This window comes from Bombina bombina, chromosome 2 (assembly GCF_027579735.1).
Source record: "Bombina bombina isolate aBomBom1 chromosome 2, aBomBom1.pri, whole genome shotgun sequence".
NCBI classification, from domain to species: Eukaryota; Metazoa; Chordata; class Amphibia; order Anura; family Bombinatoridae; genus Bombina; species Bombina bombina.
This window is the reverse complement of record NC_069500.1, coordinates 1159367732-1159393266: the sequence shown is the minus strand read 5'-3', so window position 1 is coordinate 1159393266 and position 25535 is coordinate 1159367732. Positions and strand designations below refer to the sequence as shown.

The 25535-nt window shown below is 37.9% G+C and overlaps 1 protein-coding gene across 3 annotated transcripts in view; it reads left to right on the top strand.

The window, feature by feature from the left end:
• The first annotated feature begins 1352 nt into the window (after positions 1-1352).
• The window catches only part of FBXO8 (F-box protein 8), a 318169-nt gene continuing 293986 nt past the window's right edge, over positions 1353-25535 (top strand). For 2 of the 3 annotated variants that reach the window (XM_053703835.1, XM_053703833.1), the window contains exon 1: positions 1353-1501. The gene's annotated coding sequence lies outside the window, so the exon portion shown is untranslated. Of the gene's footprint in view, positions 1547-25535 lie in introns of all 3 variants that reach the window. The other variant, XM_053703834.1, reaches the window with a different exon arrangement.

The following is a 25535-nucleotide window of genomic DNA, read 5'->3' as shown; positions in this document are numbered from 1 at the left end:
AAAAAGTGTAAAACAGAACGCAGAACGCTATTTGATTAAAGGCAAGAGCGCGAACTTAGAAAAGAAGAAAAAAAAAAAACAGTTGGAGCGCGCACTCGATGACAAGCACGTAGTGTTGACTTGTCAGTCATAGCTTTATTTATTCTTCCAGGCAACAAATGGAAGCTAAAGCGTGTGCAATTGGAAATAGTTTTATACATCACAAATAACTTTAAAATGTTTCATATATAAAATGTGCTCCAAATCGCTTCTTGGAATGTATAAATAATAATGATGCCTTGTGCACCAGCTTTCAGTGGTGTGAATATCAATAATGTAATCATCGAAAGAGCCATAGCGAGAGAAGAAAAAAAAATATTAGGTTATCCGATAAAAGCCATTCAGTGAAGCGGCCCCTGTCTTTACTATTTACAATAGTATCTCCCCCTTACCTATATTATTGAAGTTTGTTTTGCATCCTTTATTACCCATAATTCTTTAATTTATGTATTCGTTGTTGTGTTTATTGTATTCCTAGCAATATATATATATATATATATATATATATATATATATATATATATATATATATATATATATATATATATATATATACTACACATACAAGCAAATAATTACAGAAGCATGGCAATGAATATCCTTTCTGGCAGCCAAGGGCTAAACAGATAATAACTAAATAATAAAGTCTACCAGCCCCCAGACAGTGACATAAAGCACAGACAGACTGTTATCGTCTAACCTTTATCCCAGAACCATAATACAAAGTTGTATTTATTTTTTTCTTATTTTCCTATGCCACATTGCACCGAAACCTTTTCTCTTCCTATTTGGAAAACGCATAATGCTCCTCTTTTCTGCATTTGGATATTACCCTCTATATGTATCCAATAGGAATGTTTCTGTGCCTATGTTTATATATCTTCTATAAAATAAAAACATCCCTTGATTACTGTTTTTCCAAATATATCCCATTGTTGGCCCTACTAGACAAAGCAAATTAAAACATAATCAATACGCCCATTCATTTAAAAAGGGTTGGACAGTCTGATGTAAACTGAATCAGCAAACACGGAAGAAACTGTTTGTGACCTTTGTTTCATTGTCAACCAGAGCACTGTTGGAAGCGTTAGCATATGCACTAAATATGCTGCAGACTTCAACATTTCCTGCAGTGACGTCTGAAGAAAAGGTGGAGCAGTGTGTTGTCATGGTATCACTGAACGCATCCACTTCCCATTTCCCAGCTAGAGTGTGGGTAACATTGTGTTTACAGTAAGATTGTCCCTCATCTCTACTCGTAGTTAAATGACACTCAGTCACATGACAGGAACCTATGCAAGCTTACGCTCTCTCGCAGAGCATCATTATGAATAGGATTGTTCCTTACGTCCCCTCGTAGTTAATGACATCACGGTCACTTAACTGGGAGGACTAAACCTGTCAATACAGAAGAGGAGGAGAGTGTATCAGAGCTGGGAGTGAATTCACCTGTGTGTCGGCTGTGAGTACATTGCTGGGCGAATACTTGTAGCTCTTTTACTAAAAGGTGATGGGAGTCTGTGTCTTTTTAATGTGGAATCTTCAATGCAGTTCTTTTTAAATAGGTCACTTTGCAGGCAAGTATTGTAGGCAAGCAAGGAAAGGAATTACAATAAACACTGGTTAAGTGTTACTGTTCAGTTTGTTTCTTTGTTTTGATTATACATTCTCTCTGTTTAACCAACTGGCTACTCTAGTTGGCTAATAACCTATTTGGAAACCAAATGCTTAAAATTATCCTATATTAACTAAGTAGAAAACACTGTTATCCTGATCATCTTAAAATACAGAAAAATATTGAGACATATAAGGTAGTGTAGCATATCTGTGATCTGTCACTTATTGGAAGAAGTACCTACAATTAATTATTAGGTGATTCTGATACTGTTTACACATTTAAAGTTTATTCTCTTTTCTATGGAGAAAAACAAATCTCATCTTTAGGTTGCTATGAAAGAAAAAAATCCTTAAACAAAAGGCCAAGACAATGTTAAGAGGCACATAATAAAACAACTTTTTATTACAAGCCATTTCAGTAGTTATTGCTTGTAAATTAACATACAACCACTGTGTGAAAGCTTTCCAGAAATATTGACACATTGTTTGCTAAAGTTGTGTTTTATTAAAGGGATATAAACCCAAAGTTTTATTTTGTGATTTAGATAGATCATGTCATTTTAAACAACTTTCTAATTTACTTCTATTTTGAATTTTTCTTTGTTCGCTTGGTATATTTTGTTTAAAAGCAGGGATGTAATGCTTAGGAGCCGGCCTATTCCTGGACCACTATGGCAGCAGTTTGGAAAGAATGTCATCCATTTGCAAGAGCACTAGATGACATCACTATTTCCTTCCATGTAGTGCTCCAGATGCCTACCAGAATATCTCTTAAACGCTATCATGGGAACAAAGCAAGTTTGATTATAGAAATAAATTGGAAACTTTTGTAAAATCGTATGCTCTGTCTGAAACTGAATCACAAAATCAATTTTTTGATTTTCATATCCCTTTAATGTCTAAACTGTCCATACCAGTTGCCTTATTTGAAGGAGTTAATCTAAGCATGTTACCAGATTAGACACCCATAAACACTGTCATTTTGTAAGCAAAACTTTTTTGGTATCTTATTACCTCTACTGCTGTCAATTAAAGAATATTATGTAGCAGGGTTAAACGTATATAACCCCCCTTCCCCCCCCCCCAAAAAAAAAATGTGATTCAGTCCGAACATATAATTATTTCTAATATCAAATTTCCTTTGTTCTCATGGTAATCTTTGTTGAAGAAATACCTAGGTAGTTGTATGGAGCACTACATTACTGCCATATAGAGCTCCAGGCACGTGCACATTCTTATCTTACATCCCTGCTTTTCAATAAAAGATACCAAAAGAACAAAGGACATTTGGTAATAGAAGTTAAATTAAAAAGTTGTTTAAAATTGCATGCTTGTGATGTTTGCAGTGTGATGTTTGCAGTGTGTACTTTTTTAACAGTTTATTGCAAAGCATTTTTCACTACACATAATGTAACATTTTATATTGCAATCTAAATGTTTCATATCCCTTTAAACTACAATAATAGAGGTACATACTGTATGTTGTCAACCAGGTGTTACACTTAATTTTATATTAATATCTTAAAACGAAAATAGCTAAAAACTCCACATTTTAGTTCAGATCTATTAAGCCACTTCAATGCTAGAGATTCCTAAAATGACCCATTTTAAGTAACTGGGATAATTTTAAGAAATTGTGCTTTTGTCAAACTATGTTGCCTCAAAAATGATTCCATTCATTGTCTAAGAATGACTACAAAAGTACTAGAAAATCAGGGCTTCAAATTGAAACGGAGTAAAGTTATAAACTTTAGCAATGTGATAACTGGTAACCCTGACTGCTTTTTGTGTATAGGCGACAATCTTTTTCTTAGACGCTTCTGTAATGAGATTTCAAGAGGGTGTGCACTGGGCACAAAGTTCAACATCTCTAATTATAGTACAGTGAAATAATGGCTTTAGTCCTAGTATTTTATTTCAGTCTCTGTATTTTCTTTTGCAACTTTTCTTTTTTTTTCTTTTTGAAGGTTTCATACACATTTTGCTACATAAAAAAAATACAAATTACTAATATTTAAGGGGTTGTTGTTCTTTTAAGTTTTGGCAGAAATAAGAATATTAAGGAACCAGGCACATTCTTTTATAGGAGCCTGACACAATATATAGGCTGTTCGAAAAAGCGAAATACCCAGAAGTAAAATTCTAGGGCGGTTGCTCCTAGGATTTCTCATGTCCTCTATTATGGTATCAAAGTAACTGAATATGCCGTTCTGTTACTCAATGGTATTATTGCTTGTCTTTTTAACAGAGGGTGTTAGCTGTAAACATCTTGTCTAGCAAGATCTTCAATGCCAGGTTTGTCATATTTTATCTTATCAAGAAAACATTCCTATGTATAGTCTGTCATTATGCACTTCTGCATTCCGCATTCCATATTGTTATGGTTGTTGTGTATGTATAACTACAAATATAACTTGTTGGTTGATTGCAGTTTGCTGGAATTTTTATAGCATCCATTTATGTTGTAATAGACGTAGACATTTTTTATAAAGGATGCGTGAATAGGTCATTAACCACAATTTAAAGAATCTCTAACAATTGAAGATTTGTGGCAAAGAACACACAGAAGAGCTAAGTATGAGTAATTTGCTTGTGTATATATATTTTTTTTTTTTTTATCAAACATTTTTATTGTTTTTTTGCAGGGCTTAACTACTCTGTGAAATAATGAATCCTAGCATTTTATTGCTGATTCTTATTTTTTTTTATTTTTTTTTAGATTATATATATATATATATATATATATATATATATATATCTATATATCTATATATCTATATATATATATATATATATCTCTATCTATATCTCCATTAAAGGGACTTGAAACCCACATTTTTTCTTTCATGATTCAGATAGAGAATACAATTTTAAACAACTTTCCAATTTACTTCTAATATCAAATTTGCTTCATTCTTTAGATATCCTTTGTTGAAGAAATAGCAATGTGCATGGGTGAACCAATGTCAAGAGGCATCTATGTGCAGCCATCAATCAGCAGCTACTTAGCCTATTTAGATATGTTTTTCATCATATGATAGATATCAAGAGAACAAAGCAAATTAGATAATAGAAGTAAATTGGAAATCTGTTTAAAATTGCATGAAATAATTTTTTTTTATTATAAATCATGAAATAAAAAAATTGGGTTTCATGTCCCTTTAAAACCGTTGCTTGCTTGTGCTAATGGCTCCACAATCTTCTGGTTGTTTCTTTAGTTTGCTAGAAGTTTAGCAAACCTTGGTATAGTGTGTGTCTAAAGCTGTTTATTCTAGTTAGTTTTTAAAGTTTATTTGATTACCCCCAAGGCAGAACATACAGTGATCTGAGATGTCATCGCTGAAAATGCAGCATGTCTGAAGAAAGAACAGGACACATGCAGGAACAGTTAGCGTTTTAACTTTACAGCGCTGCTCCACATTAGGCTGTTCTCTGGCTGCACTGTGAAAGTTTTTTTTTTTCCCCACAGTTCATCCAGATCAAAGTGCTGTTAAAAGTGAACAGTCAAATATGCAGTAGCACTGCAAAGCAGTAGTGCATTGATTGATTGACTGGGTCTCAGAGATTGTTTCAAGCCCGTCTCCTAGCCTTTCACAGTCTGCAAAGCTGTTTTTTTTTCTGAATGTAAGATGTTCGTATGAGCAATTTTCCCCTTTTTTTTTTTTTTTTTTTTTTTTTTTTTTTGACTACTTCTATGTTAGACTATGTCTGCATCTAATTTGCAATGCAATTGTCAACTACTGCACTATATTATAAGACTTAAAAAATTGCTTTATTCTACAGTTAACAAACACATTACAATTGAACTGGTACTTTAGTGTAACTGCCTAATTTAAAATGTAATTTTATTTAAAAATGACCTTCACAAAAAAATTTCACTAAAAAAGTCTCATCGCAGAAAGTGAAAAAAAGTTCTTCTAACCCCTGAACATCTGAATGGATTTGGCAGTATCGGCTATAGTTTTAGGACAGCTGAATGTTTAGGATGCTCCATGCCGTCCTAAAGCCCAGCACAGTTAGGATGACATACAACATCTTAACGGCAGGAAGGGTTTATGAGAAGCCAGAGACAAATTCTTTTTCTATAGGAAACAGATGCGGAAATTTTAATACAAATGTATATAATTTTGTAGAAATTTGGAAAAAGTCAGGCTGCAGAAGTAAAATTCTATTCTATGGCTTCTGCACTCATGAAATGGTCAAATCCTGCACCAAAAGCTCTAAAAGTGTGAATTAAACAATGTGCATTCTGATCATTCGTTATGATCTAAATGTGGAAGAAGTCGACTACTCGCGGCATTCAGCTCTTTTCTGAGCCGGGTTCCTTCTTGTGAAAATTCAACACACTAAGATGCAAATCCAGATCTTTATTGTGTTGCACTTTCAGGAAGAAGGAATCTGGCTCTGAAAAGAGCCAAATGCCGCGAGCGGTCCCCATCTTTTGCATTTGGATCATCACGAATAATCCGAATGCACATGCCATTAGTTGTAGCAAGTTGGTGGAGGAGAAATCCTTCCTTCCGTCCTTTCCTTCCCCCCTCCCTCCCTCATCTCAGTACCATGGCCATAAGTATTGTATCATTAGTTTGAAATCAGGGTTATCTAAGCTAGATCTGGATAACTATTTGCAATGTGATTTGCTGTAACAAAAATTACAACATTAACACAAGCACTTTTTTTCCAGAAAATGTAGCTTATTAATGCATATCCTTATAGGAAGATGGGAGGAAATATTTTGAAAACAGAATTTTGATTTTGTAAACTGAGATTTTTTTTGTTTGTTTGAAATTAACAAATAGCAGATTGACCAAAATATCTGGAACCTAAAAGTAGATGTTGTTTGTGACTAGTGTTTTAGACTGAACTGAATTTAGTTTTGGTTTAAATGGCTTCCATAAAAGTTGGCAGGTATAATTTGTATGAAAAATATTATATTTTTATATTATTTTGACCACGACTGACAAATTTCAAAAGCTTGGGGAACACACTTTTTAAAAAAAATATTATTTATTATTATTAACAGGTATTTGTAGAGCGCCAACAGATTCTGCAGCGCTATAAACATAGTTAGTATACAGGATAACATTTATTAGGGATCCAATGGGTAGAGAGCCGAGAGTTGCACTGTTGTAGTCGGCTCTTATGAAGGCAAGCTACAAACAGCTGGGCTCATAGGCTTTCATTCTAAGGGGTTAAAGGGGAAATCAATGGAGTTAGGAAAGGTTAGTGTTGGTTGTATGCATCCCTGAACAGTAGAGTCTTTAGGGAGCGCTTGAAGCTGTTAAAACTAGGGGAGAGTCTTGTGGAGCGAGGCAGGGAGTTCCACAAGATGGGGGCTAGTCTGGAGAAGTTTTGTAAACGGGAATGTGAGGAAGTAACAAGAGAGGAGGAGATCCTGAGCAGAGCGAAGGGGACGGGAGGGAGAGTATCTGGAGATAAGGTCTGAAATGTAGGGGGGAGCAGTGCAGTTGAGGGCTTTGTATGTCCGAGTAAGGATTTTGTGTTAAATCCAGGAGGCAAGAGGAAGCGAAGTGAAGGGATTGGCAGAGAGGTGCAGCAGATGAAGAGTAACGTGTAAGGAAGATGAGTCTGGCAGAGGCATTCATTATGGATTGTAAAGGAGCTAGGTGGCAGCTAGGTAGCCCAGAGAGGACGGAGTTGCAGTAGTCGAGACGGGAAAGGATGAGAGTGGACTAAAATCTTAGTTGTGTCTTGTGTAAGGAAATGTCTAATTTTAGAGATGTTTTTAAGGTGGAAGCGGCAGGCTTTAGCCAAGGACTGAATGTGAGGCGTGATGAAAGGTCTGAGTCAAGTGTGACCCCAAGACATCGGGCATGCAGGGTAAGGGTAATAAAGGAATTATCAACAGTTATAGAAAATTGGGGGGTGGAGATTCTGGATCAAGGGGGAAAAATATAGTGTAGTCCTAACTCAAATCTTTTTTGTCAATTGATTTGCTCTTGATAAAAGCGAAAGTACAGATGAAAGGTATAGAGCTATTTTATTGTTTTTATTAAAGGTAGAGACCTTAAGTGTCCAAACACTGAATATACTACCGACCTCTGTAAGTACTTTCCTTTTAGTGCAGATTTGGGTCCAAACGTTATTGTTTTTAATTTCCTTGTCAATTTTTTTTTTTTTTTGTGTATTTCAAATAAAATCAACAAACTGAGTGTTACAAACATAAACTTCAGACTAAAAATGTACCTTAACACAACTTGCTGTCCATTTTTTATGCAGCAGAACAGATTTTTATAATTAAGCAAAACAAAACCACAAATGGTTTAAAAAGTGATAGAACTAGAAAGAGGCAGACTATCACTGTTTATAACATTCTGTTATTCATTCTTCTAGAAACTTTGCATTGAAATAAAAATAAATTTGCTCCTGGCTGAGGCTGGCTCTCTTTTTTGCTAGCTATGTTGCCTGTATCAGAAAAGAGGCGCTGAGATGCATAAGTAGAATTTTGCCAATTTTGCCAAGGTGGGATATTTATCTTTGCTAGCTCCACCAATGCAAAGCAGAGTTTTGCTCCTTGGCAAGGGGCCTCTCAACAAAGTAAGCCTGGACTTTTCTAACTTAAATATCTTCAATATTTATATGCAATGGTAAATAGCCAGCTATACGGCTAGGGGAAAGTATTTAGTCTGCTCTTAAAATAAGTATATATCAAAATTTATTAAAAATATAAAAAAAAAAAAGTTAAAAGCGCTACGAACTATAAATCAATAACAGGACACATCCTTACAGTTATCTATACAGTACATATACTCAGCAATGGAGAGCAATCAGCTAATAATTGCGCAAACAGATTATGCACATCAATTTAAATAACTCCCGTCAGTCTAAGGCTAAGTGTAAATAATAAGCTTGGCCCTATATCATGCAAAACATAGTCCCAAATCTCCTGATTTACTATAAACAATCCAAGTGATGACTCCTATTATTTATGAGTGATCTAATCCACATAAGCCAGGAGTGTACTGTCCTAAAAAAGTGAAAAGTAAACGTCTATAGACATCCTTTAGGCAAAGACACTGGTTTTCAAACCTGTCCAAGTCTCCCCAACAGGTCAGATTTTCAGGATTACCTTGGATGAGAGCAGGTAAAATAATCATGTTTACTAATCAGCTGATTGTTTCACTTGTGCTCCAGTTCAGATATCTTCAAAATCTTTCCTTTTAGGGAGGCCTGAGGACAGGTTTGAAACCAGTGGACTAAGGACATAACCATAAAACACTGTACCATGTGCAGGAGTTCATCGGAGTGAAGCAGCTGGTGCCATGCGTAGACCAACTAGCTAGAAAAAAAAAGTTATTAGTACATGAATAATAAACCTATAGGAGCTGGGAGATTGTGGGTATATTATGTGTATGTATTATATGGTAAAATACTATAATATGTATTTTAAAGTAATTTTCATTATTTGGAAAAAAAAAAAAAAAAAGCTTTTACCTTTTTGGAGTGTTCTTTTCTGTTTAGGAAGAAGATTTTTATCCCATAGAAGACAGTAGCCGTGGCTTTATTGTTTTACAAAAGTCCATTTTTAAAAAAAAACAATTTTTCCAGCTTTATAGTATCTAAAACGTTGTTTTTTTTTTTTAATTGATAGTTTTTTAATAGTGTATTTTTATCTATTGTGTTAAAAACCACCTCCCCGTGTTAACATGTATTTATTACTGTTTCTACATACGTTATCCCTATGTACCCCTAATCTGCTGCCCCTAATACCGCCGACACCTACATAATATTTATTAACCCCTAATCAGCCGCCCCTGCTATCGCTGACACCTGCATATTTTTTTTAACCCCTAATCTGCCGCTCCGTACACCGCCGCAACCTACATTATACCTATGTACCCCTAATCTGCTGCCCCTAACACAGCCGACCCCTATATTATATTTATTAACCCCTAATCTGCCGCCCCCAACGTCGCCTCCACCTACCTACAATTATTAACCCCTAATCTGCCGACCGGACCACACCGCTACTATAATAAATGTATTAACCCCTAAAGCTAAGTCTAACCCTAACACTAACACCCCCCTAAGTTAAATATAATTTAAATCTAACGAAATAAATTAACTCTTATTAAATAAATTGTTCCTATTTAAAGCTAAATACTTACCTGTAAAATAAACCCTAATATAGCTACAATATAAATTATAATTATATTGTAGCTATTTTAGGATTAATATTTATTTTACAGGCAACTTTGTAATTATTTTAACCAGGTACAATAGCTATTAAATAGTTAATAACTATTTAATAGTTACCTAGTTAAAATAATTACAAAATTACCTGTAAAATAAATCCTAACCTAAGTTACAATTAAACCTAACACTACACTATCAATAAATAAATTAAATAAACTACCTACAATTATCTACAATTAAACCTAACACTACACTATCAATAAATTAATTAAATACAATACCTACAAATAAATACAATGAAATAAACTAAAGTATAAAAAAGAACTAAGTTACAAAAAATAAAAAAATATTTACAAACATTAAAAAAATATTACAACAATTTTAAACTAATTACACCTACTCTAAGCCCCCTAATAAAATAACAAAGGCCCCCAAAATAAAAAAAAAAATGCCCTACCCTATTCTAAAATTAAAATAGAAAAGCTCTTTTACCTTACCAGCCCTGAAAGGGGCCCTTTGCGGGGCATGCCCCAAAGAATTCAGCTCTTTTGCCTGTAAAAAAAACCCATACAATACCCCCCTTAAATAAACCTAACACTAAGCCCCTGAAGATCTCCCTACCTTGTATTCACCACGCCGGGTTCACCGATTGATCCAGAAGAGCCTCCGATGTCTTGATCCAAGCCCAAGCAGGGGGCTGAAGATGTCCAATTCCGATTGGCTGATAGGATTCTATCAGCCAATCGGAATTCGAGGGACGCCATCTTGAATGACGTCCCTTAAAGGAACCGTCATTCGTCGGGAAGTCGTCGGTGAAGATGGATGTTCCGCGTCGGCGGGATGACCATGGATCCGGAAGAAAGAAGATTGAAGATGCCGCTTGATAGAAGACTTCAGCCCGATCATGGACCTCTTCAGCTCCCGCTTGGATGAAGACTTCAGTCGGACATGGACCTCTTCAGCTCCCGCTTGGATCAAGACTTCAGCCGGATCATGGACATCTTCAGCCCCCCGCTTGGGCTTGGATGAAGACTTCGGAGGCTCCTTAGGACCGATCGGTGAACCCGGCGTGGTGAAGACAAGGTAGGGAGATCTTCAGGGGCTTAGTGTTAGGTTTATTTAAGGGGGGGTTTGGGTTAGATTAGGGGTATGTGGGTGGTGGGTTGTTATGTTGGGGGGGTATTGTATGTGTTTTTTTTTTTTTACAGGCAAAAGAGCTGAATTCTTTGGGGCATGCCCCGCAAAGGGACCTTTTCAGGGCTGGTAAGGTAAAAGAGCTTTTCTATTTTAATTTTAGAATAGGGTAGGGCATTTTTTTTATTTTGGGGGGCTTTGTTATTTTATTAGGGGGCTTAGAGCAGGTGTAATTAGTTTAACATTGTTGTAATATTTTTCTAATGTTTGTAAATATATTTTTATTTTTTGTAACTTAGTTCTTTTTTATTTTTTGTACTTTAGTTAGTTTATTTCATTGTATTTATTTGTAGGTATTGTATTTAATTAATTTATTGATAGTGTAGTGTTATGTTTAATTGTAACTTAGGTTAGGATTTATTTTACAGGTAATTTTGTAATTATTTTAACTAGGTAACTATTAAATAGTTATTAACTATTTAATAGCTATTGTACCTGGTTAAAATAATTACAAAGTTGCCTGTAAAATAAATATTAATCCTAAAATAGCTGCAATATAATTATAATTTATATTGTAGCTATATTAGGGTTTATTTTACAGGTAAGTATTTAGATTTAAATAGGAATAATTTATTTAATAAGAGTTCATTTATTTCGTTAGATTTAAATTATATTTTAGTTAGGAGGGTGTTAGGGTTAGGGTTAGACTTAGCTTTAGGGGTTAATACATTTATTATAGTAGCGGTGTGGTCGGGTCGGCAGATTAGGGGTTAATAATTGTAGGTAAGTGGAGGCGACGTTGGGGACGGCAGATTAGGGGTTAATAAATATAATATAGGGGTCGGCTGTGTTAGGGGCAGCAGATTAGGGGTACATAGGTATAATGTAGGTTGCGGCGGTGTACGGAGCGTCAGATTAGGGGTTAATAATAATATGCAGGGGTCAGCGATAGCGGGGGCGGCAGATTAGGGGTTAATAAGTGTAAGGTTAGGGGTGTTTAGACTTGGGGTACATGTTAGGGTGTTAGGTGCAGACATAGGAAGTGTTTCCCCATAGGAAACAATGGGGCTGCGTTAGGAGCTGAACGCTGCTTTTTTGCAGGTGTTAGGTTTTTTTTCAGCTCAAACTGCCCCATTGTTTCCTATGGGGATATCGTGCACGAGCACGTTTTTGAAGCTGGCCGCGTCCGTAAGCAACGCTGGTATTTAGAGTTGCAGTGGCGTTAAATTATGCTCTACGCTCCTTTTTTGGAGCCTAACGCACTAAAAACCCAGCCATTCTGTGAACTCTAAATACCAGTGGTATTTAAAAGGTGCGGCCAAAAAAAAGCCAGCGTTAGCTACGCGGGTCGTTACCGACAAAACTCTAAATCTAGCCGATAGAGATTAATACCTATTAGTTGTTATTCTTAAAGGGCCACTGTAAGAAAATATTTTCTATGCCTGTTACTAACTAACTACCCCAAATACGCTTTTTATCAATAGCATTTCATTAACATATCTCTACCGTATATCAGAAATCTTGTCTGCAAATTTAATTGTTTTCCAAACCCACTCCGTGGGTATCCTTTGCTCTGTACCAATCCGTTTACAATACCTAGGTTTCAAAATGGCGCTTTAAACACAAAGTTCTTGGTTTAAGTATTTTAAACACACAGTGCTGAAAATAGTGTGCAGGATAACGTGACATCATCGGCGAATAAAATATATAACTTTTAGAACGTTATGAAACTTCGTTTTGGAGAAAACATAGGTCAGTAGGTTTTAATTAATGTTTATTAACTTTAATATGTTAGTTGTTTAGCTTAAAAATTATAACAGAAAGTAATCCTTTAACACACACAAACAACAATGTCCCGTACTGGTATCATAGTGGATATTCATATTTTCAAATATATTGAAATCACAGCCCTTGAATGTTACACTTTCTTCCTTCGACTCCTCTATTTAATTTATTACATTTTTATTTCTTAGTTTAACTTTGGTATGTAAAAACAGTAATAAATACATGTTAGCACGGGGAGGTGGTTTTTAACACAATAGATTTGAAATCCCACAAGGTAATTTAAAATTATTGGTGATTATATGCGTAAATTGGGGTATGAGATTTGTGAAGGTGGTCGTTGCTAAGGTAACATTTCACACAACTCGCCTAAGTAATTTTGTTTAGTACTGTATTTATTTTTATTAATTTTGATAAATGTGGGTTTGACAAATTATGTTTGACTTAGATATCAAATGGGTAAAATACCAGTAGGATAGATGGTCATCCCCTTGCCCTTAGTACAGTGTCATATTTTTGATAGTTTATATTGGTAACCATGACTACCTATAGGGTGATAGACGTATCGATCAAAATATTATTAGACATTCATCACTACATGTGTTACATGCACATTATCACGGTCACTGTTGACAGGTTGTAAAATGGATTTGTATTGAAGTCAAATACAGGTAGCCCTCAGTTTATGCCGGGGTTAGGTTCCAGAAAGAATGGTTGTAAATCAAAACCGTTGTAAATTGAAACCCAGTTTATAATGTCAAGTTAATGGGAAGTGAGGGAGTTAGGTTCCAGGCCCCTCTCAAAATTGTCATAAGTAACACCTAATAAATTATTTTTAAAGCTTTGAAATGAAGACTTTAAATGCTAAACAGCATTATAAACCTAATAAAATAATCACACAACACAGAAAATATAATTAAACTAAGTTAAATGAACAAAAACATTTGCTAATCAGCATTATAAACCTAATAAAAAAATTACACAACACAGACTTCACTTGCATTTTTCTGCAAACAGTTCTTTCTATGCATTCCAATCTGGACTGATTTATAGACAGGAAGATCTCATTCCTTTGAAATCTGCTCGATAGCTCAGGTCTGGTTAAACTGATTAATTTCAGCTTGCTTGGCTTTGCTGCAACACAAGCGGACAGCTCCACCTACTGGCTATTTTAATAAATGCACTGCTTCATTTCTTGTTTGGATAAGGCAGCTTAGAAAATACTATTTCAAATTTAAAACACGGTGCATAATAAAGCTGCTAAGTGATATATAAACAATGTATTACATATGGCACTTGCTAATACTTCAATAAACACATGAGGTGCATTTTTATTTTCCATACGTATACTTTTATTAGTGTTTTAGCCTCTCACCTGCCTCCCAGGGACCTGAGTACATTTCAAACATTAGAACAAGTTAATATTTTCCCTCAGATGTGAAGACGTGAGGCTCAAAGGAACTGTAGTGACAGAACAGGAAGTATCATGATCCCACAGCACCACCTGTAATGAAAAAGCCAATGTCATGTCGGTACTAAATTCCAATGGGCCACTCTCATGCTACAAACCTCCTTCCCAATCTATGTCCCGCCCCTCCTCCCCGGGACCATCCCAGGAACGCTGACTGCTCAGAGGGAGAGACCCGTCACATGTGCGCTCAGGATCTTCTCTTCAGTCGCCTCTAAGCCTGTTCACATGGGGCGAGTGATGTCACTTCTGGGCGGGGCTAAAAATCACATTTTAAATCTGCAGTTAATCGTGCAGCCCTAATAAATTATTTATATATATATATATATATATATATATATATATATATATATATATATATATAATCCTATATTGAGTATAAATTATACTCTATCATTCTCAATGAGATTGATTTATTACTTTCCCACAATATGCCTATTAGTTTTACCCCCATAGTAGTGAGCCAGGGCTCTGTGTGCCACAAGCCACGTCTGCCAGCTGAGTTAGCCAACACTTAATGCCGCCTCTGCTAGCGACAATTTTCTTGCCTACTGCCCTACTCCTACTGTCAGCAATATTTCAGTGCCCTACCTGAGTTAAGTAGTGAGTCCAGTCCACTGACAGTCTGACTCGCTCCCTTAATACACGCCACCGCCTTGCCTTCTCCACTCCGTCTAGTCCTTCACCGATCAGTGAGTCACCCGGCCGTCTCTGTCGCCACTGACTAACCCCCGTTGCTGCCAACAGACAGGAATGTGCCTGGCAAAAATGTCATATGACCTCGGCGAAAAGACGGTCACGTGGCTGCTCGGCTGTAAGACTGTCAAAATCATTTATTTTTTTTATTATTATTATTTATAGCCAGCCACATATTCAGTGTAGCGGCCGGGGGCAAGTGCCACCCTCCAAAATGTTCCGCCCTAGGCACGGGCCTTGTTGGCCTATGCCTTAATACGCCCCATGCAGAGTACACTTGGCTTCTGATTTGTAAGAAAACAGTTATTTTTGAGTTTTGATTGACAGGCTAGCAAGCGTATGGTACATATGCACTATTTATCGTCCATGCTCCAGATTCGGTACATTTCTGCGTCCGTATACAGTTGACGTTCAAGTACCTTTTTTAAAGTCTTCACTACAAAACACTCCTCTGTGTGAGTGTGGATCAGCTAATTTGTTACTATATGGATGATCTTTGAGCATGCAAACACTCTTGGATGCTTTTGAAGACTAACAACATCGCTGGTGATGTTGCTGTCTTTTATTGTTAACACTTTAGCGTCTGTTTGTGAATGAATCAGGCAGTATATATGATTTTTCTTACTCTTTCCCTAATTTAATTTATTTTTTGCTTTATTTACATGAAAGTCTAGCTGTTGACTCTAAGAATAATAGTTTGTTCACAGATAAAGGAATCACTTTGATTAAGCGTTTTTATTTCTACTAAAGAAGAACTGTTTTTTTTTATATCCGTTTTTAATATGTTTTCAATGACTTGTAAAACAAGCTAGAGAGTATTCTGTGTATTGAAAATTGTTATTTAAGAGTTATATATTTTTATAATAGCTTGTTTTGCTTCCTGGATCCTCTTATTTTCAAGAACATGCCTTTTAAACAGGCTGAGCATGCAGGAAGAGCCAATACTTAGGTACTGACATTTTCATTATGGGGGGTGGCTTCAATGAGCAAGACTATATTTTAGTTGCAAGAATAAACCTGAAGAAGCAATTTCCAATTTGTTTAACACTACGCGGCTGATATAACAAGTCGCTGTGAAGACATTTAGGGAAAAATGTACAGTTTTAAATGTCTTTTAGCTTTAGGTCAATATTCCAAGTGCTTTTCTGAATTGATGTTCAGTATACTGGTCAACTAATGTGTGAAAATGTCATATTTTCTTCATTGGATAAATTATAAATATTTCAGTTCTAAAGGCTCCACAAAGCCTTTCACTTTAGTATTCTACTTTGACTTATAATTTGCTGGGAAATGGCAGTTTATTAAATGGACAGTCTTCTTTAGTATTGTTTAAAAAGATATATATATATATATATATATATATATATATATATATATATATATATATATATATATATATATATATAATCCCTTTATTACCCATTCCCCAGTTTTGCAATCAGCCAGTCAGTGCTGACTATTAGGTAACTCCACGGGCATGAGCTCAGTGTTATCTATATGGCACACATGAACTAGCTCTGTCTAGCTGTAAAAAAAACAGTCAAAATGCTGTGAGATAAGAAGAGGTAGTCTTCGAGGGTTTAGAAATTAGCATATAATCCTACCCAGGTTTAGTTTTCAGCAAAAAATAACGAGAACAAAGCTATTTTGTTGATAAAAGTAAATTGGAAAGTTGTTTACAATTACATGCCCTATCTGATTCATGAAAGTTTAAAGGGACAGTCAAGTCCAAAAAAAACTTTCATGATTCAGATAGGGCATGTCATTTTAAACCACTTTCCAATTTACTTTTATCACCAGTTTTGCTTTGTTCTCTTGGTATTCTTAGTTGAAAGCTAAACCTAGGAAGTTCATATGCTAATTTATTAGACCTTGAAGACCGCCTCTAATCTAAATGCATTTTGATAGTTTTTCACCACTAGAGGGCATAAGTTCATGTGTTTCTTATAGATAACATTGCGCTCAAGCTCGGGAATTTACCATGGAGACAGCTCTTATTGGCTAAAATACAAGTCTGTCAAAAAGAACTGAAATAAGGGGGAAGTCTGCTGAGGCTTAGATACAAGGTAATTACAGAGGTAAAACGTGTATAATTATAACTTTGTTGGTTATGTAAAACTGGGGAATTGGTAATTAAGGGATTATCTATCTTTTAAAACAACAAAAATTCTGGTGTTGACTGTCCCTTTAATGCTACATAAAAAGCTACCCTCTCCAAGCCTTGATTACTTTTTTTGCAATCCTTTTTTTTTTTTTTTTTTTTTTTTTCACATTCTCAGCTCTCATGTTTTTATATATTTCTTTTAGTTCAGCTTGGTCTAACTCACACCCATTTGGCTGGTTATGAGTTATACTTGCATAGAATAAATGTTTTCTTTAACGAGGCATACAAGAGCAAAAAGAAAATGCTGTAATCTATTAGGTGATTTTATTATTTCCCTTTTGCATTTATATAACTATTAGGTTAAGCACAACCTTTGAAAACTTCTCAACAGATTTATCTACAAAAATCCCCTTAGATTATAATGGTGATTTTCTGTAGATGCCTTATTTCTAAACAATCGAAATTGCAGAATAGGTTAAACACACCATTACCGTCGGCTCTGGAGAAGAAATATACTACTGGGAGCTAGCTTAACACATCGCCTGAGACAATGATAAAAGGCATATGTGTGTAGCTACCAATCACCACCTAGTTCCCAGTGCAATGCTGCTCCTGAGCCTAACTAACTATATATGTTTTTTGTTTTGCTTTGTTTTTTTTACAAAGGACACTAGAAGACCACATGTAATAATAAAGTATACTGAAAAGTCTCTTAAAATTGCATGCTCTTTCTGAACCATGAAACCTCTCAGACCATGGTATGAATACAAAGCTTTCACTATTTTGATTACAATTTTTTTTATTGTATTCTGACTAAGAAACTTTTTAAAATGTTTATAAGATCGAAAAGTGCAAGTATACTTGTGTAATGATGACATTTCAGCACCACAAATCCACTATGAATGCAGTTAAACCCTAATGCTCATATTACAGTAATATAAGTAAGGATACATAGATGGATTAGGTTTTGTCTCTCCATTGAAAAAACGTTCATGAGGAAGGCAGATTATACCAGGGCTCGATAATCTATATATAAAAATGTTACTGCATTAACCCCCAGGCAGATATTGACTCTATAGACTACAGGGACACAGCAGTTTAAAGGGATACTGAACCAACGTTTTTTTTTCTTTCATGATTCAGATAGAGCATGCAATTTTAAGTAACTTTCTAATTTATTCCTAGTATCAATTTTTCTTCGTTCTCTTGGTATCTTTATTTGAGAAAGCAGGAATGTAAGCTTACTAGCTGGCCCAATTTTGGTTCAGCACACTTGATAGCGTTTGCTGATTGGTGGCTGCATTTAGCAACCAATAAGCAAGCACTACCCAGGTGCTGAACCAAAGACGGGCTTAAAATTGCATTCTCTATCTGAATCATGGGGGGGGGGGGGGGACATTTTGGTTTAGTATCCCTTTAATGGAGTGCAATGGGTTCCCAAGCAGATATTGATACTACAGGACACAGCAGTTTAATGGAGTGCAGTGGGTTCCCATGCAGATATTGATACTACAGACTACAGGACAACACAGAAGTTTAATGGAGTGCAATAGGTTCCCATGCAGATATTGATACTACAGGGACACAGCAGTTTAATGGAGTGCAGTGGGTTCCCATGCAGATATTGATACTACAGACTACAGGACAACACAGAAGTTTAATGGAGTGCAATAGGTTCCCATGCAGATATTGATACTACAGGGACACAGCAGTTTAATGGAGTGCAGTGGGTTCCCATGCAGATATTGATACTACAGACTACAGGACAACACAGAAGTTTAATGGAGTGCAATAGGTTCCCATGCAGATATTGATACTACAGGGACACAGCAGTTTAATGGAGTGCAGTGGGTTCCCATGCAGATATTGATACTACAGACTACAGGACAACACAGAAGTTTAATGGAGTGCAATAGGTTCCCATGCAGATATTGATACTACAGGGACACAGCAGTTTAATGGAGTGCAGTGGGTTCCCATGCAGATATTGATACTACAGACTACAGGACAACACAGAAGTTTAATGGAGTGCAATAGGTTCCCATGCAGATATTGATACTACAGGGACACAGCAGTTTAATGGAGTGCAGTGGGTTCCCATGCAGATGTTGACACTTTATGGACTGGGATAAAAGATCCATTGACCAACTCAACTTATTCTATGCTCCCACTTATCCTTAGGCAAATAGCAGCATGGCAATTTCTAGAGCGCATCTGAGGACAGCTACAGCATCTGGTGTAGCTCATTTCTCTGCACCCAGAGTGTAGACATGCAGAAGCTGGATGCCTTCAGCGTCCGTGCTAGCAGGCAATATAGTGGTAGCCCAGGATTATTCTTTCTTTCTTTGTTAAAGGAGAAAAGAGTATATAGATATTTTATTTATTTAAGTATTTTTATATTGCTTTTTAACGTCATTCATATTTTCCCATAGACAAGCTTTTGATCAGAAAAAGCAAGATGCTCAAATGGAAACGGATAAATGTGTGCTTTTATAAAGAACTAACCTGGTCCTAGAGGCTACCATCCCATGGAGAAAGCTGATATGTTAATTCTTAGCTGAATGCTTCTTTTTTTTGCGTTTCCATTTTCTGGCGATACACTTTACATTTTTTATGTTTGTAGTTTTTATCAATATTACTAAAAACAAACATTATTTTGAGTTCATGCAGAATATCAGAAAAAAATATTATTTTATTCCAGTTATAGCATTATTTACATTAAAGCCCTGTGTAAAATTGGTCTATTTTCTGCAAGGCCAATGTGATTAAATTACAACTGCAATTTAGTAATGAGGCTTAAACAGCAGGAGGGTTAGTTCATAATGATTTATGTGTCATCCCAGTCAGTGCTATAAAGAAAGCTTAATCTTACAGGGATTACTGTTGTGTGTTTTTTCTCCTTTAACAAAAGTTAAATATATTTACATTTTGCTGTAGTCTGGATTTCCTGTTTTTTATAGTCTATAAAATACTGTTACATTTAAATCTGTTTTTATATACATAGTTCATTCATGAATAATCATAGTTATTGGAAAAAAATGCTAACAAAACCGGTTTGATTTAAATGAATAAAAATGCTTTTATAGAGATTCACTTAAATATTGTATTTAGCTGTAAATGTATCTATACTGAGTTTACAAATGTGCTTTGCCTAGGCCAAGACGTCAAAATGTGTTTTACATAGGACCTGAAAAATAGATTTTGTTTGCAAGTCATCTGATGCACTTTTGTAATGTTCTATTAATAGTTTCAATCCTGAAAATATAATTTCCTTCTTAATATGAGGAGAGTCCACGGCTTCATTAATTACTTGTGGGAATACAGAACCCGGCCACCAGGAGGAGGCAAATACACCCTAGCCAAAGGCTCAAATACCTCCTCCACTCGCCTCATCCCCCAGTCATTCTTTGCCTTTCGTCACAGGAGGATGGCAGAGAACTGTCGGAAGATACGGAGTAGTCTCTTATGGGGGGTAGAACCCTTCGGTATGAGACTGGAGTTTTGAGTTGTCTTGTCAGCCTCTCAGTGAGAGCATTGACGAATGTTAGGGTCTGGAGATGCAGGGAGAGTCTTTATGCGAAACCATCCAGACTCGTATTAACAGCTCCTAAGCAATTGGTGTTGGCGAGTTTCACTGCCGCCTTCTATCACTCAAGTCCATGTCAGGTGCGATACTACAAGACTGTTAAACTTGACAGGCTGTGTGTCTGTTCCACGGCGGTGATTCCGGTAAGATCGTTTCATTTTATACTCATATGATAACGCAAGAAGACAGGGTCACAGTGTGACTCCTTTTTTTCTGTATGGAATCAATGGTTAATATCTCCGGAAGGGGATTATTGAACAGGGGGAATTTACACATAATTTGATTTATATATATTTTTTTTTTTTTGCTGCGACATGTGTGAGATGAGGCTCAGGCAGAGATGTTGGAACATTCAGGTTTTACTTTTGTTTTGGATATTTGTGTGGCCTGCTAGGTTTGGCGCGCTTTTTCCAGGAGCAGGGGCGGTCCTGCATGGCACACCACGTGACCAGGTGTGGTCTCATTGATTTCCTCTTTCCTGACCATGCGGTTTACAGGAGACAAAGCGGTTTCTCTGTGGGGCTTGGGTCATAGGAGCTGGTGAGGGCCGCAGCCATTGGGAGTATAAATGTGCCATTTATCTTTTTCTATAGTCCAACTTAAAAGCGCAAGCTATGGAGGACTCTGATACGTTGGAGGGTACTCTCTCTTAACCTAAATCTAATACCTGTTTTTATTGTGAGGAGGCTACGGTATACCCGCCTGCTCAATTATGTTCCCCATGCCTTGATAAAGTACTTATATCTAAGAATCCCAAGATGTATAGTACCACTGAGCTGTCCACCTCTCAGGGAACTCCGTCCCGTGAGGTGCGTTCCCTACAGTCATCTCCTACTACACATGCAGCTTCCCATTGCACTGCTAATCCTCCTTCGGGAGGGGCCCTCTTACAGCCAGACTTTACTGAACAGCTACAAACGGCAGTGTCTGTGGCCTTCAGTACTTTACCTCTCCCTGCTAAGCGCAAGCGAAAGGTCAAATATTGCTATCCTTCCCAGGGGTCATCTACCAACTTGTTGGATTTATCTGATACTAGATTATCCGCTGATGAGGATGCCTGATACTTCAGAGGATGCTCTTTCTGGGTTGGAATCTGCTGCCTCTAAACCTCCGGCTGCAGAGGAACGAGACTTTAGATTTAGGATTGAGCACTTACGCTTTCTGTTAAAGGAAGTGTTGGCTACGTTAGAGGTTCTAGAACCTAAATTACCAGAGGAACCTTCTATTCCTAAGCTTGATAAGGTTTATGAGGGCAGGGTGGTGCCACAGAATTTCCCGGTTCCCGTAAAGATGGCAAATAATATTAAGAATGAATGGGAGAGACTTGGATCTTCTTTTTCCCCTTCTTCCTTTAAGAAATTGTTCCCGGTTCCATACTCTCAATTGGAGTTGTGGGGTTCTGTCCCTAATGTGGATGGAGCTATCGCCATGCTTGCTAAGCGCACAACTATCACGCTTGAGGATAGTTCGTCGTTTAAGGAGCCCATGGATAAGAAGCTAGAAGCTCTGTTAAGAAAGATGTTTCAGCACACAGGGTATTTGTTTCAACCTGCAACGGCGGTTGCTACGGTGGCTGGAGCCGCTACTTATTGGTGTGACTCTCAGAGGTGATCGAGGTGGAAACTCCCCTCGATGAGATCCAGGAAAAAATTAAGGCCTTGAGGGTAGCTAATTCTTTTATGTGATGCAAATATGCAGATTATTCGCCTTAATGCCAAGACATCAGGATTTTCTGTTCTAGCCCGTAGGGTGCTGTGGCTGAAGTCTTGGTCTGCGGACATGACTTCAAAATCTAGATTACTTTCCCTTCCATTTAAGGGGAAGATTCTTTTCGGTCCAGGCCTGGACTCAATCATATCCACGGTCACTGGGGGCAAAGGTGCCTTTCTACCGCAGGATAAGAAGAATAAACCTAAAGGACAGGGTCCTAATTTTCGTCCCTTTCGTTCAGATAAATCTCAACACCAGCAGCCCTCCGCGAAGCCTGAACAGTCCAAGGGAACTTGGAAACCGTCTCAATCTTGGAATAAATCCAAGCAGAACAAGAAGCCTGCTGAAAACAAAATCGGCATGAAGAGGCGGCCCCCGATCCGTTGCTGGATCGTGTTGGGGCAGACTATCTCTCTTTGTGGCGGCTTGGCTGGGGGACGTGCAAGACACTTGGGTTCTGGAGGTCATCACTCAGGGTTACAGGATAGGTTTCAAATCTCATCCTCCCAGGGGCAGATTCCTCTTATCAAACCTGTCTTCAAGACCAGAAAAATGAGAATATTTTCTAGGGTGCTTGAGGGTTCTCCCCTCCTTGGGAGTAATTGTGCCGGTACCTCTAGCGGAGAGAGGTTTGGGGTACTACTCAAACCTTTTTGTGGTCCAAAAGAAGGAGGGAACGTTTCGCACGATTCTGGACCTAAAGTGCTTAAACACGTTCCTGTCAGTCCCATCGTTCAATATGGCGACGATAAGGTCCATTCTGTCCTTAGTTCAAGAGGGACAGTTCATGACTACAATAGACTTGAAGGATGCTTACCTTTTTTATGTGCCAATACACAAGGATCATTTCAAGTTCTTAAGATTCGCTTTTCTGGACAAGTACTTCCAGTTTGTTGCTCTTTCATTTGGTCTAGCTACTGCCCCAAGAGTTTTTATGAAAGTTCTGGGGGCTCTGCTTGCGGTGGCGAGATCCAGAGGTATTGCAGTAGCGCCATACTTGGACGACTTCCTGGTCCAGGCTCCATCCTGTTGGCTGGCAGAAGACCATTCAAGAGCTCTTCTACTTCTTCTTCGATCTCATGGATGGAAGATAAACTTATAAAAGGGTTCTCTGGTTCCCAGTACCAGGGTGGCATTCCTGAGTATGATAATAGATTCCATATCCATGAGGATATTTCTTACAGACCAGAGACATTAGAAAATGACTTCCAATTGTCTTGCCCTTCAGATCCACTTAAGGCCCTCTGTGGCCCGGTGTATGGAGGTTATTGGGCTCATGGTGTCCTGCATAGATATCATCCCATTCGCCAGGTTCCATCTCAGACCTCTTCAGCTGTGCATGCTGAGGCAATGGAACGGCGACCACTCGGATCTGTCACAGAAGATTTCTCTGGACAGCAGGTCGAGAGAACCGCTCTCTTGGTGGCTCTGTCCAGATCACCTGTCCCAAGGGACATCCTTCTTGAGACCATCCTGGGAGATTGTGACTACGGACGCAAGTCTATAAGGATGGGGAGCTGTTTGGGGTGCCAGGGAGCACAGGGCCTGTGGACTCAAGAGGAATCTCTCCTGACAATCAACATTTTGAAAGGTTTGGCCTCTTCTGGGTTCGTCCCAGTTTATCAGGTTCCAATCAGACAACATAACCTCGGTGCCTTACATCATCCACCAGGGGGGAATAAGTAGCTCCTTAGCAATGAGGGAATTATCTTGATTCTGGAATGGGCGGAGGCCCACAACTGCGCGCTGTCAGCGATCCACATCATTCTGGGTGTGGACAACTGGGAAGCGTTTTTTCTCAGCAGACAATTGTTTCATCCGGGGGAATGGTCTCTCCATCCCGAGGTGTTTGCGGAAATTTGTAACAGATGGGGGACGCCGGAGAGAGATCTCATGGCGTCCCGACTCAATACCACGCTACCCAGATACAGGTGGCAGTCTAGGGATTACCAGGCAGAGCTGATAGATGCATTAGCAGTGCTTTGGAGGTTCAACCTAGTTTATTTTTCCACCGTTACCACTTCTCCCTCATGTAGTGGCCCGCATCAAGCAGGAGCAAGCTTCGGCTATTCTAATTGCTCCATCGTGGCCGCGAAGGATGTGGTTCGTGGACCTGGTGGGGATGTCCTCATCTCCTCCATGGAAGTTACCTTGTCGCAGAGATCTGCTGGAACAGGGTCCTTTTTGTTCATCAGAATCTAGATTCTCTGAGGCTGACTGCCTGGAGATTGAACTCTTAGTCCTAGCCAAGAGAGGTTTTTTGGAGAGAGTGATTGATACTCTCATTCAAGCTAGAAAGCTGGCCATCCGTCGCATCTATAATAAGGTGTGGAGGACATATATATTCTGGTGTGAAGTGTGGATTCCCCTGGCATAAGGTCAAGGTGCCCAGGGTTCTTTCCTTTCTCCAAGATGGTTTGGAGAAGGGACTTGCCGCTAGTGCCTTTTAAATGGACAGATTTCGGCTCTATCTGTGTTATTGCACAAGCGACTCGCTGAGCTTCCTGATGTACAGTCTTTTGTTCAGGCTCTGTCTAGAATCAGGCCTGTGTTTAGACCTACCGCTCCTCCTTGGAGCTTAAATCTAGTTCTTAAAGTTTTGCAGAGGGCTCCCTTTGAGCCTATGCATTTGCTTGGCATTAAATTACTGTCTTGGAATGCTCTTTTTATACTGGCTATTGCTTTGGCTTGCAGAGTCTCTGAGATGGCGGCCTTACAATGTGAGCCTTCTTACCTAGTTTTTCATGCTGATAAGGCTGTTCTTCGTACCGGGGTGGGTTTTCTCCCCAAGGTTATGTCTGATCACAACATCAATCAGGAGATTAGTGTTCTTTCCTTGTGTCCTAATCCTCCTTCGAAGGAACGATTATTTCATAATTTGGATGTGGTTTGGACCTTGAAATTCTATCTTCAGGCTACGAAGGATTTGAGACAGACTTCGTCCTTGTTTGTTGTCTATTCTGGGAAGTGTGGAGGGCAGAAGGCTTCTTCAACTTCCTTTTCTTTTTGGTTGAGGAGCATTATTCGCTGAGCATATGAAACAGCGGGACATAAACCTCCTCAGAGGATTATGGCTCATTCAACTAGATCTGTGGCTTTGTCTTGGGCCTTCAAGAATGAGGCCTCTATGGAGCAGATTTGTAGGGCGGCTACCTGTTCCTCCTTGCATACCTTTTTTTTAAAAATTTTACAAATTTGATGGTTTTGCTTCGGCTGAAGCAGCTTTTGGGAGAAATGTTTTG